The following is a 13,539-nucleotide window of genomic DNA, read 5'->3' on the forward strand; positions in this document are numbered from 1 at the left end:
CAGTCTCCAGACTGACCGACTGCAGAAGGGATGGAACAATTGACAGGACCCAAGGAGGGCAAGACGCCACCTGAACTCTCAGAGGGAACCTCAATTTCCACTTCCATATTGGAAGGACCACTAGAACCTGCAGTTGTTCCCTTTTTATCTTGACCAGGACAATCATTAATTCATCCTTGCAATCAACAGGGCACCCCCCCCCGAAAAGCCAATGGACCATTGTCTCTGGAAATTGACAAGGGGGGGTCCTGGGAGTCTCTCTGCCAGACATTAGTCCTGGTTACGAGAGACTTACCCAGAGTCTTTAGCTCACTATCTTTCACAGAGAAGAAATATCCCAAACATATCAGTCTTTGTCCTGCCCTGGGGCAGTCCAGCACCAAAATGCTAGGCAATTCTCCTCTGAACAAGAGTACCAACAGCATCCCCAGACACATGTTTCGGTCTGGTTGGACCTCATCAGTAGGGAGGAGCTGTGCCTCTCTAAGAATAGTGAGCAAGGGGTCCACGTCTGGATTCCCCTAGTAATTTAGGGTGAGACCCAAAGTTACTTAAATATGCAAATTGACAAGGGGGGTCCTGGGGGTCTCTCTGCCAGACATTAGTCCTGGTTACTAGAGACTTACCCAGAGTCTTTAGCTCACTATCTTTCACAGAGAAGAAATATCCCAAACATATCAGTCTTTGTCCTGCCCTGGGGCAGTCCAGCACCGAAATGCTAGGCAATTCTCCTCTGAACAAGAGTACCAACAGCATCCCCTGACACATGTTTCGGTCTGGTTGGACCTCATCAGTAGGGAGGAGCTGTGCCTCTCTAAGAATAGTGAGCAAGGGGTCCACGTCTGGATTCCCCTAGTAACTTAGGGTGAGACCCAAAGTTACTTAAATATGTAAATTGACAAGGGGGGTCCTGGGAGTCTCTTTGCCAGACATTAGTCCTGGTTACGAGAGACTTACCCAGAGTCTTTAGCTCACTATCTTTCACAGAGAAGAAATATCCCAAACATATCAGTCTTTGTCCTGCCCTGGGGCAGTCCAGCACCGAAATGCTAGGCAATTCTCCTCTGAACAAGAGTACCAACAGCATCCTTAGACACATGTTTCGGTCTGGTTGGACCTCATCAGTAGGGAGGAGCTGTTCCTCTCTAAGAATAGTGAGCAAGGGGTCCACGTCTGGATTCCCCTAGTAACTTAGGGTGAGACCCAAAGTTACTTAAATATGCAAATTGACAAGGGGGGTCCTGGGAGTCTCTCTGCCAGACATTAGTCCTGGTTACGAGAGACTTGCCCAGAGTCTTTAGCTCACTATCTTTCACAGAGAAGAAATATTCCAAACATATCAGTCTTTGTCCTGCCCTGGGGCAGTCCAGCACCGAAATGTCCCTGGATCAAAATATGGTCATCTGTGAGTTGTCCCTTGGCGCCATCATGGAGATCACATTGACTTCAAATCTGGAGAAACAACTCAGGGTGCAGCCTGAATTCCTGCAACGATGGGAATGCCCTGCTCAGGGAGCCTGCTTGTGCATTTTCCAGCCCCAGATTTAAGAGGCCATCAGGGAAGACCAGTATGCCTTTGCCCCTATGTGCAGATTGAATGGGCCAGGCCCGCCAGAGAGTGACACATGTCCCTTGTTGTCGGCTGATATAGCACTTTGTCACCATATCGTCTGTACGAACATGAAACCTCTGTTTCAGAAGGGCTTGTATGATGGCTCCCAAATTCCATCAATTCAACGAGTGGGAGGCCTCCCGAGTTGACCACCAACCCTGCAGAGCTGCCAATGCCAGGGCCAACCCCTAACCCAGCATGCTGGCATCGTTAGTTACTATCATAGGATCTAGGGGACAAATAACATACCCCTTCGATAACATCTGGTCCGTAAACCACCACTGCAGTGAACAGGTCACTACTGATATAGCGACATGGGCTTTGCATCACCCTTCCTGAGGTTTCCGATGAAGCAGCAGATGGCGAATCAATGGTTTGAGATGAAACCTGGCCGGGGCACCGCAGATATGCACACTGCAAACTTATCTTGGACCTGCAACAATCTATGAGCTGTCAAATCTTGGGTTGCCCTAAGAATCGCCGCTCCGCAACTTTTCATCTTTTGAACTTGCTGATGGGAAGAAAAACTTTGTTCTCTACTGTATCAACAAATGGCTCAGACGAACTCCAAGCACAGGGTTGGCATGAGTTGTGATTTCTTGTAATGTATCACCCACCCATGAGCCTCCAGCAGGGTGCATACTATTCTGACATCGGTCACCGTCTGGGACACTGAAGATGAGTGAATTAGCCAATCGTCGATGAATGGATGGACTGATATCCCCTTTTTGTGAAAAGTCGAACCAGGGGGCAATCACTCTTCTGAATACCCGTAGCACGTTGTTTAGCCCAAAGTGAAGTACTACAAACTGGTATTGATCTTCCCCCAGCCTGAATCACAGAAACTGTTGGCGATGGGGATGTGAAAGTATGCATCTCTAAAATCGATAGTGACCATGAACTCCACTGGTCAAGGACTGTGCAAATTAACCGTATTGACTCCACTCGAAAGGTAGTATGCTGGACGTAACCGTTGAAGTCTTTCAGGTTCAAGATGGGACGGAACTCACCAGAAGGTTTTGTTACCAAGAATAATATCAAGTGGAAACCGTTGTTCCTCTCATCCAGAGGAACTTTCACCACTGCACCTTTCCTCAACAATTACTCTATCCTTGAATCAACGCAACCTTCTTGGCCAGTAATCTTAGGACTGGAGTACACTTTAGCATTGGTGACAGTGGTTTCCTGCAAAAGTCCATCCTGTAGCCTTCCTGAATGATGTTGAGGACCCACTGATCGAAGATGGATGACATCCATTGGCGGTAAAACCCCTTTATCCTTTCTCCAATCTGGACCTAGCTGGGGCAGGTCCCATAGTCAGACTGGCCGCTGCATCTTCAGAGCATTGGGTGTTATTTTGGCCTGAAGCCACAATGCCGCTCTGCCCCTACCTTGATGGAGTCTTCAACCAGATTGTTGTCAAGGACAGACTGGAAGAGACAACTTGCTATTGTCCTGAGCCTGCTTTAACAACTCGCCTATGTTTGTCCAAACAACCTCTGACCCAGACATATCCTCAAAAAGAACATTTTCTTGGGCTGCATCCACCTTGATGAATCTCAGCCAAAACTGATGACTTGCTCCTACTGTTGGCGATGATGACAAAGCAGCCGATCTAAGTAAATCACAGGTGATATCTGATAACAGTTGAACCTGTCTCTTCATCGTGCCCAGTTCTTTGGAGCAATCCATGCCATACTCTGCAGCTTGCCAGAAAGCTGAGAAATCTAATAAGAGGCTCTGACTAACATAAGCGGCATTCGTTGATACTCTTATTGCATAGGGTTATGGCAGCGTAGGCCTGTTTTAATGCTGATTCCACCGTTTTGTCTAACAGGTCAGCTCGAGCTGCATCTTCTGAGGATACTGCAGTTTGACCTGCAAATGTAGGCAGAAGTGAATCGATTTTGATAGCAGCTAGATAGTCATTCTCAAAGTATTTAAGCGGTATAGCAGGAAGCTGTGTGCCTCTGTTTAATCTTGCTCCAATCACTAGTTAGAGCCTCCAGAATTTTCAGGGAGGATTCTGAGGCCTGTTTTGGTTGGTGACTTCAATTGCTTGGTTATGGCATCCTCCTCTTTAATGTCCAGATTGTGGAAAACACAGTCCATAATCTCTGCCACCAATGTTATAGAAATATAGTTATGTCCTTCTTCCACCAAATCATCTTACTGATCCCATACAGGCATCTACAATCCTTCCTCCAGGATTGGAATTTTTAGGGTAAGGGTACCGGCCTCCAAAGGCTGGGGAAAAGGTTTTGATAAAGCCAAATACACTGTAGTCTCCAACTGGTCTTGCTTTCTTTTCCCCTCTTCAAGGAAAGTTTAATCTGGGTGTTTTGCATTGCTACTGTGTTTATAAAATTATGGGCCTCATTACGTGGGGGCGGTAAGGGATTACCGGCACCGGTAAGGGCACCGGTGCCGGTAATCCCTTACCGCCCTACTACGAGTTCCCTTTGCGGGTCCTTAAGGACGGGACCCGCAAAGGGATACCGGGGTCAATAACGGTACCGCAATTTGCAGTACCGTTATTGCCGCCTTCCCCCTTCCCATTGAGCCCTATGGGGGACCTATGGGGGCTCAAATGGGAATGGGGAATGGCTCTGGTGAATGGGGAATTACCGGTCCCGCGCCCCTCGGAATGGACCGGTAATTGCTCCATCCACCAGACCGGAGTCAGAACGATTTTGGAGGCAGCCATGGCGCTAATAGCACCATGGCTACCTCCAACCTCGTAATGAGGCCCTATTCCTTTTCCCCTCTTCTAGGAAGGTTGAATCTGGGTGTTTTGCATTGCTGCTGTGTTTATAAAACTAGGCCTCTAGCAAGGTTGAATCTGGGTGTTTTGCATTGCTACTGTGTTCATAAAACTATGCCTTTTCCCCTCTTCGTGGAAGGTTGAATCTGGGTATTTTGCATTGCTGCTTTGTTTATAAAACTAGGCCTTTTCCCCTCTTCTAGGAAGGCTGAATCTGGGTATTTTGCATTGCTGCTGTGTTTATAAAACCAGGCCTTTTCCCCTCTTCTTGGAAGGTTCAATCTGGGTGTTTTGCATTGCTGATGTGTTTATAAAACTATGCCTTTTCCCCCTCTTCTAGGAAGGTTAAATCTGGGTATTTTGCATTGCTGCTCTGTTAATAAATTAGGCCATTTTCCCCTCTTCTATAAACATTGAATCTGGTTCTGCATTATGTCAACTGTGGTATTGTTAACTGTGTCTCATTAGGCTCTCTCCCCCTATCTGGTTCCCCACCCTATGGGAGTCACTTGTAATGCTCAGCACCCCTGAATGATTGGAGTGGATCAAATGAATGCAGTGGATTCGAATGAATGGAATGGATTGAATGGTTGGAGTAGACTGAATGGATGGAATAGATCAAGTGGATGGAGTAAATTGAGTGGATGGAGTAGATCTAGTGGATGGAGCCGATGGAGTGGATGAGGTGTGTGGAAACGATGGAATGGAGGGAATGGACGGAATGGGTGAAATGGATGGAATTGGTGTAATGGATGGAATGGTTGGAATGGATGAAATGGATGTAATGGACGAAATGGATGTTATTGGTGTAATGGAAAGAATGGTTGGAATGGATGAAATGGATAGGGTGGCTAGAGTGGCTAGAAAGGATAGAGTGGAAAGAATGGTTGGAATGGATAGAGTGGATGAAATAAATAGAGTGGATGAAGTGAGTGGATGGAATGGATGGAATAGATGAGACCGATGGAATGGATGAAATTAGTGTAATTGATAAACTAGATGGAGTGGATGAAATGGACAGAGTGTATGGAATAGATAAAGTGGACGAAGTGAATTGAACGGTCGTAGTGGATGGAATGAATGGGGCAGATGACTGGATGGAATCAATGAAATGGATGCGTCGATGGAGTGGATGGAGTGGACGGGGTGCACAGTGTGGACGGAGTGGATGGGGTGGATGGAACGTATGGGGTGAACGGGGTTGATGGGGTGGATAGGGTGAAAGGGAGGAAGGGGTGGAAGGAGTAGATGGGCGGATGGGGTGAATGTGGTGCATAGAATTGGTTGGAACGGGTGAATTAGATAGAATGGATGGAGTGGATTGAATGTATGGAGTTGATCTAGTGGACGAGTAGATTGAGTGGATGGAGTAGACCAAGTAGATGGAACAGATGGAATTGATGTAATGCATGAAAGAGTCGATCAAATGGTTGGAGTGGATGGAATGGACGGAGTGGATGGAATGGACGGAGTGGATGGAATAGACGCAGTGGATGGAGTAGATTGAGTGGATGGAATTGATGTAATGGATGGAACTGATGTAGTGAATGGAATTGATAAAATGGATAGAGTCAATAGAATGGATGAAACAGACTGAGTGGATGAAGTGGATGATGGAATGGATGAGACAGATGGAATGGATGAGACAGATGGAATGGATGGAATTGGTGTGATGGATAAAATGGATGGAGTGGATAAAATGGATAGAGTTGATGGAATAGATCGAGTGGACGAAGCCAATGGAAAGGACGGAGTGGACGGAATGAATGGGGCAGATGGAATGGATGGAATCAACAAAATGGATGGAGTGGACGCAGTGGATGGAGTGGGTGGGGTAGATGGGATGGATGGAATGATTCAAATGGATGGAATGTGTGTATGGAATCGATGGATGATGGTGTGGAGGGATGGAATATATCGAATGGATGGAATGGGTGGAGTGGATGGAACGGATTGATTAGGTGGAGTGGGTGAAATGGATAGAATAGATGAAGTGGGTGGAATGGATGGAATAAATGAAAAGGACGGAGTGGATGAAATGGATGGAAATGGAGGGAATTAATGGAGTACCCAGTCAGAGCTGTGAGCATTAGAATGAATCGCATCAGGATAGAAATACGTATGTAAATTTTAACATGCTCCACACGTGTATCACTGTGTACCCTGCCTTCCTGTTCCCCATGCTGTATCTATATATCTGTACCCACCGTAAGCCCAGCCCCCGTCTCTATGTGTCCGTTTGTCGCTCTAATCCCTGCCATCCTGTTCATGTGCCTGGTCTCGGGCGCTTTAAAGACAACCGTCATATCACATCATTACACTAACTCTCTTCTATACACCATCACTCAGCTAGAACACAGCTATACACCTGATTAATTCGGCCTAGCTGTCCACCTACGAATATGACCCCATTAACATCTCATCACCTTAATAAAATGCAGCTTGCCAAGCACATTCCGGCCTAGTTGCTCACATATGCGCCCTTCAGGCCTAATGCAGCCACAGTCCAGTCTGAGTGTCGACCCACCAGACTGCACACATTCAACTGATATCTCCAACACCACACCTAACGCTAGGATGCAGCTACCACCAGGCAATTATATTAGCTGCACACATATCTGGTGCACCCACGCACCCTACAACACTATCTCTCTCTACTGACAAGAACTACAGTTCCCGAGGGCGGTCAACCTACCAGCGCATTGAGGTCATAGCAATGATATGTAGCGCGCTATATAAATGCCAACTAACATAACGTAACATAACATCCTTCTGCATGTTCCCTACTGTGTGAACTCCCTTACCCCCACACACTGCGTTGTCTGTGCAGGGCAGCGCTTGGATGTTCCACCTTACTCCTCGCTCCTTCATCCTAATACCCTCTAAGGTGCTTTCCATCTCCCCCATCTACTCAAACTGCTCCTCTACCTCTTATCCTATCCCTCTCACTAAGTCAGGAAGTTAGAAGTCTAAGAGGGACATCCATGTATGCAGCGCAGGCCTCCCTATCGCTGAAAGCTATATCAGTGCTTCCTCCAGACAGACTCTCACTGACATCCTCTTTGTCGTTCCCTGATGTGACCTATGGGCCCCTCATATGGTATCGGCTCTCTCTCCTTACTCCTCCTCTCACATTAATAGTGACACTTGGTGGGAGGACATATTGGGCTCCTTCCAATCCTCCATGATCATCATTAATGTCCATTTGAAAAGCACCATCTTGGTCTTGGGCCCTCAGCCCAATCTCCTCCTTTTTGATAGGTGTCTCCATCGTCTTATCAATTTCCTTCCTTCTCCTGCTGCTCATCCTAGCACCTCTCGGGCTTCTCTGCCACCTCCTTCCTCCGCCACCTCTCTTGCACCTTCCTCCTCCTCTCTGGCCACTATGCCACCTCCTGCTACCTCCTCTGCACACTCTCGTGCCCCTCCATCTCCTTCGCTGGGTGTACCTCAAGACTGTATCCCACCCAGGAATTCTTTCAAATGTGGCAACCTGTTCCACATCGCCACTCTTAACTCTTGCTCTGCTGACAAACACTCCTCTGGCATATGCCACCTCCTTAAAGAACTTGACCTGGATGTCCTCGCTCTCAAAGAGACATGGTTCACGGCAGTTCCGTCAATAATTTGGACACTCTCCTCCCTGATGACTACAAGATCCTCACCAAGCCCAGAACCAACTGACCCATAGGTGGAGTAGCTCTAATCTTTCTGGAGTGGATCCCTGTCATTCCTACACAGACCCACTCCTTCTTTGAATGCCTGGTCTGCAGGCTCTATTTCTCTCCCGGCCTCTCTCTAAGTGTGGCCACCATCTACAGGCCACTTAGTCAGGTTGCCCCATTTCTCTAAGATTGGGCTGACCTCTCCTCTTCCATCCTTGCCTCTACCTCTTTACTTCACCTCCTCGGAGACCTCTACATTCACCTGTATGATTGTAATCCCTCCTCTGGGCTCTTCTGCAACCTCTGCAACACTCTCTCTCTCCATTCTACACTCTGGTCTGACACACTCTGCCGGACACAACTTGGATGTTCCCATCACCTCAGACCTCCCCCTCTCTAACCCTATCACCACTCCTCTCTCTTTCACTGACCACTTTCTGCTTTCCTCACACTTGCAACCCTCTGTCCCTCAGAGAAAGCCCACCCCAGCACTGCCACCTACCTTCTCAGCCATTTGTTGCATGAAGCATGTGTCAGTGGATGCCTTTGCCGTTACCTTCTCTGCTCCCCCTACTCCTGCAGCTGACTCACACTCTGACACAGCCCTCTCTAACCTGCATCGTTCTATCTCCAACACTATGAACATCCTTGCCCCTGTCATGAGAATCCATCTGAAGCCTACTTCCAAGTGCAACTGTTGGTATGACTCTGACCTCGCCACTCTGAAATGCAAGTGCATGGTGGCAGAGAAGAAGTGGAGGGCTGGCCTGCCACCTGCTCCAAAGGCAATACAGACTTTCTGTCCTAGAAGAGAGTCCACATGCAAGCACGCATCTCTGCAGCCTCTAACACATGGCCAAACTCTTTAAATTCTGCAAGGACCTGGCCTATGCTGCTGCAGTCTCCACCTCTCCTGTTCCCTCCCAGTCTCTCTGTATTGCTCTGGCTGCTCACTTCACCACTAAAACTCAGGATATCCTGTACTCGCTCTCCTCTTCCTCTCATTCTACCTCTCTTGGCCCCTTTCCGGCCGTCTCTCCTTCTCCTCCTCCACTCTCCTCTTTTTCCCTGACAACACCTGACGAAGTTTCTAGACAAGTCCGATCTATTAAAGTGTCGTCCAAACAGGTGCTCCCCTGCTCCTCTAGAACCATCAAGGACCACATTGACACCCTTGCTCCAGTCTTGGGCGATTTCTGCAATCACTATTTTGCCACTGGATCTTTCCCCTCTCTCCTCAAGTACTTCCTTGTGCACCACACCCTTAAAAAGCCTTCTGCCGATCCTACCTGCCCGGCAAACTATCGCCGATTTCTATCACTCCTTTCCTGGCAAACTCCTGTAAAGGCTTGCCATCTCGCAGCGTACTCTCCATACTGAATCTGTTGGTTGTCTGCATGACCATCAGTCTGGCTTCAGAGCAGCCAGAGGCATGGAAAAGGCTCTCCTGAACACCTGTGAAGATCTGCTCTCTAATCTTGACCCCAGCTTTCCTTCTGTCCTCATCCTCCTTTACAAAATGTCCTCTACCTTTGACACTGTCAACCACGCCATCCTGATCAATCGACTCTTTGAGAACCTGGGCATCACGGATCAGGCCTTTAAGTGGTTGACCGAATTCCTGTTAGACCGGCCCTCCCAGGTCCAACTTGGGTCCAATTTCTCCACCACTTCCCTCTCCACATGGGGTGTCTCCAAGGGCTCTAACCTCTCTCCCTGGCTCTTTAATGTCTACTTGGCCCCTTTGGCCCATCTGATCTCTACTTTCTCCTCTAACTTTCAGTGTTTTGCAGATGACACGCAGCTCTCTTTCAGGCTCCCCTCAGCCGTCTCTGACTATCTATCCACGATTCAGGAGTGGTGAACCTCCATCTTCTACTCCATTTTCTCCTTCGCTCCTCGCATCTCGGACCTCGCCAAGAAGTCCCACTACCAGCTGCACCTCCTCAGATGTATACTTCCTTTTATTACTTTCCCCCAGAAGCTCACTGTCTCCAGAGCCCTGGTTCTCTCTAGGCTGGTCTAGTGCAACAGTCTCTTTCTCAATGTGCCTTCCTCTACTCTCCACCCTCTGCAACTAATCCAGAACAGGACTGCAAGACTTATCCTTCTCCTCAAGCCCAGGTACTGTATCTCCCCAACACTGACATCTCTCCACTGGTTGCCTGTAGCTGCAAGGATCAGGTTCAAGACCCTCTGTATCGTCCACAAGGCTTTCTGGGGCTAGGGCCCGCATTACATTCAACTCTTTCTTCCAAAATACCTTCCTTCTGGAGCCTTTCACTCTACTACCTCCAACTCCCTGAGGGTCAGATGCTTTGCTTGGCTGAGGGTGGGGGGGGGGGTGGTGATAGATCTCTCTCTTCTGCAGGTGCCTCCCTCTGGAATGGCCTCCCTGCTCCTCTCAATCTTGAGCCGGCCCACCTGAAGTTCCGGAAGCAGCTCAAGACCTTCCTATTATCCTCTGCTTTCACTCTCTCCCTCCCCTGCTGACCTAACTGTCTACCGCACCGACTGGTTGCCTGGCTATACTCTGAACATAACAGGTACCAGGCAACTCCATGATAAGTCTCCCCTGCACTGCCTCCAGGCCACCACACACTTAGGGGCTCTAACTGTAACCTCTTCAGTCCCCTGCCTGTCATGATTACTGCCCCCATTTTCCCCAGCCCTCCAAGATGTCAGGCTGGAGCCAGGCCACGATCACCTACATGTCCCTCAAGGGCCTCTCCATCCCTCCAAAGACCCACTTGGAGTCAGACTTGGCGCTTGTGGCACCAGACTCACTCACTCCCATAGGATAACATTGGGGAATGGACTTGTAGTGCATTGATGGGGACAAGATGGATGCCCCCACATATTTCGGTTCCCAGAACTGCATATGCAGTCTAGTCTTTTGGGTGTGGTTCAGCCCAGAGACACCTGGGATACCCAGAGACTATTTAAGCCACGCCAAGGCATAGAAACATGCTTTGTGTTTTCTGCACCTGCAGAGTGACACTCACTGTGTTCGGATCGGTCTCCAGTAGGCCTGCATCTTTCTTCTGCGCTCAGATCCTGCAAGAACAAGAACACCGTTAGGAACAGCCTCACCTTGCAGCGCTTCTGCCCATCAGTCATGGCTCCTTCTGTTCTGCGGGCATCTTCGGTGGTGTCATTCCTATCCCGGCACGCCGCTTCCTAAGGAAAAGGGAAAAGAACAGAAAAAAGGCATTAGTAAGCATTCAGCAAATCTTCGCTTATTTTTAAAGACTGTACGAGCTTCAAACGCTTACCTGAATCCCAGCCGCTCTGGGGGAACTCTGTCTCCGGAACTTCTCATTCATCTGCAAGAGGGAAAAGACACTCCCGGTTAGCGTGGAAACATCTAGAGGCGCTGCATGCCGCGCTTACTCACCGCATTTCTTATTCATAACCGGCATCCACGCTGAAAACGTTGTGGCACCTAAAAGACATAGAAAAAGAACTCAGTTCAATACAAATACGAAAGGGTCGCATTGCGCAACGCGCTCTCACTCACCTTCAGCGCTACTCATCTCAGCAGCACGCCGCCATCCACGGACGCCGGCCATCATCTAAGGAAGGAAAGGAACGAAGTTAGAGAACTGTTCAAAAGACTCATTGTACTTACCTGTCAGACTCTTGCCAGTGAAGTAACTAGGGAGCAACGAGCCCGCATCAATCAACACGCCCCTGCGCTGGAAGCAGGACGGAGAGCACACTTTCCAAGAAAACAAGGCCCAGTCTCCAGTTGAGTAGACTCCAGGGAAGGGTTTGAGGTCGTAAGAGGTCAGAACAGGCTGAGTGACGTCCCTGTGGATAGCAGGTGAGCGTTACAGAACACAAAGCCTCACATCAAAATCCACCTGGGCGTCATGGAAACATCAGAAACCAACCAGTTAGCCCACATGTTGGGGCAGCTACGTTCCGAAGTACATGCAGCCAGGCAGGAGACCAACACCCTGAGGAGAGAGATGATAGTAGCTAAAGAACGCACTGATGATTTAAGCCGGCAACTTCTCCAGTCACAAGCAGGGCATGCACCATTGCCAGGAAGCGTGCCCTCGATGCCAGCACCATCAGCCAAACCCGTTCAGATAACCCTTCCTGGGGCAGTTCCCTTGGCCCCGCTCGAACGATTTACGGGGGATCCCAAGAGGTTTGCAACGTTCATGAACCAGTGCCGCCTGCACTTCCTTCGTAGACCAGGGGCCTTTCCGAATGACCAATCACGGGTCGCTTTTGTGCTATCCTACGTGAGTGGTAGCGCCGCAGACTGTTCTGTACCCTTTGTGGCCCAAGACGATCCTTTGCTGCATGACTTCAGGGGCTTTCAGCAGGAGATGGAAAAGCTGTTCGCCCGTCGTACTCATGGGCAGGCATTAGACAATGAACTTCTCTCCCTACGCCAAGGGAATCAAGACCTATTAACATACATAGCCACGTTCAATAGACTCGTAGAATGGAAGCAGAATGGCCAGTGGAGTAGAGAACCACGTTATTTCATCGGGGGTTGCAGGGGGAGCTCAAGGATGTTCTCGCACAAGTAGTGAACCCCCCGAAAGACTGCTCAGAATTCATTGACCTTGTTGTTCAACTGGATCATAGGTTGCAGGACCGAAGAGCAGATCGAACCAGACCGGACCCTCGTCCTATGTATGTGCGTTCAAAGGACAATATTGCCCGCACAACGGAAGGTTCAGGAGAACCAATGCAAATCAGGGGGGTCAGACCCCCTTGACTAAAGTGGAAAGGGATAAAAGGAGACAGCAGCAGTTATGTCTGTACTGTGGAAGGTCAGGTCATTTCCTTGAAGGGTGCCCTGTGAAGCCACCGAGGAGGATGGTAGGGGCCACGGACAAGGAAGATACCATCAAGGAATCAGAAAACTCCCCAGCCCGGCAAGTGTAGGGGTCCACTTGTCGAGCGAAGAAAGTGAACTACAGACCTCCCATTTTGCACTGTGGTCTTGATCAATCACCAACAACCATCTCGGATGCACACAGTAAGAGCGTACATTGTCAGCGGAGCCATTGGGAATTACATCGACCAGGATCTTGCGGCAAAGATGGGGCTTCTGTCATGCTCTAAATCAACCACCGACACCGTTACCACTGTCGATGGCACGGAAATAGCTTCTGGTTCAGTATCCCAATGCACTGCAGCTTTAACCCTTCTGTGCCAGGATGGACACCAAGAATCTATTGTTTTCGACCTCATTAAGGCACCACAGTTCCGGTTGATTTTGGGAATGCCATGGTTGGTAGCTCACAATCCTCGAATCGATTGCCGAGCAAAAGAATTGGCCTTTCCCGAGACTTGCGCCCACACATGTTATCGCCAAGAGAAACAACCAATAGACACCAAAACCTCCACGCTTGCGACTGTGGCAATCGGCACCCTACCAAGTGAATGCCAGAACGTTCAAGATGTCTTTCAGAAAGAACAGGCTAATACCCTGCCACCGCATAGACCGTACGATTGCCAAATCGACCTGA

This window comes from Ambystoma mexicanum, chromosome 1q (assembly GCF_040938575.1).
Source record: "Ambystoma mexicanum isolate Mex_15411 chromosome 1q, UKY_AmexF1_1, whole genome shotgun sequence".
NCBI lineage: Eukaryota > Metazoa > Chordata > Amphibia > Caudata > Ambystomatidae > Ambystoma > Ambystoma mexicanum.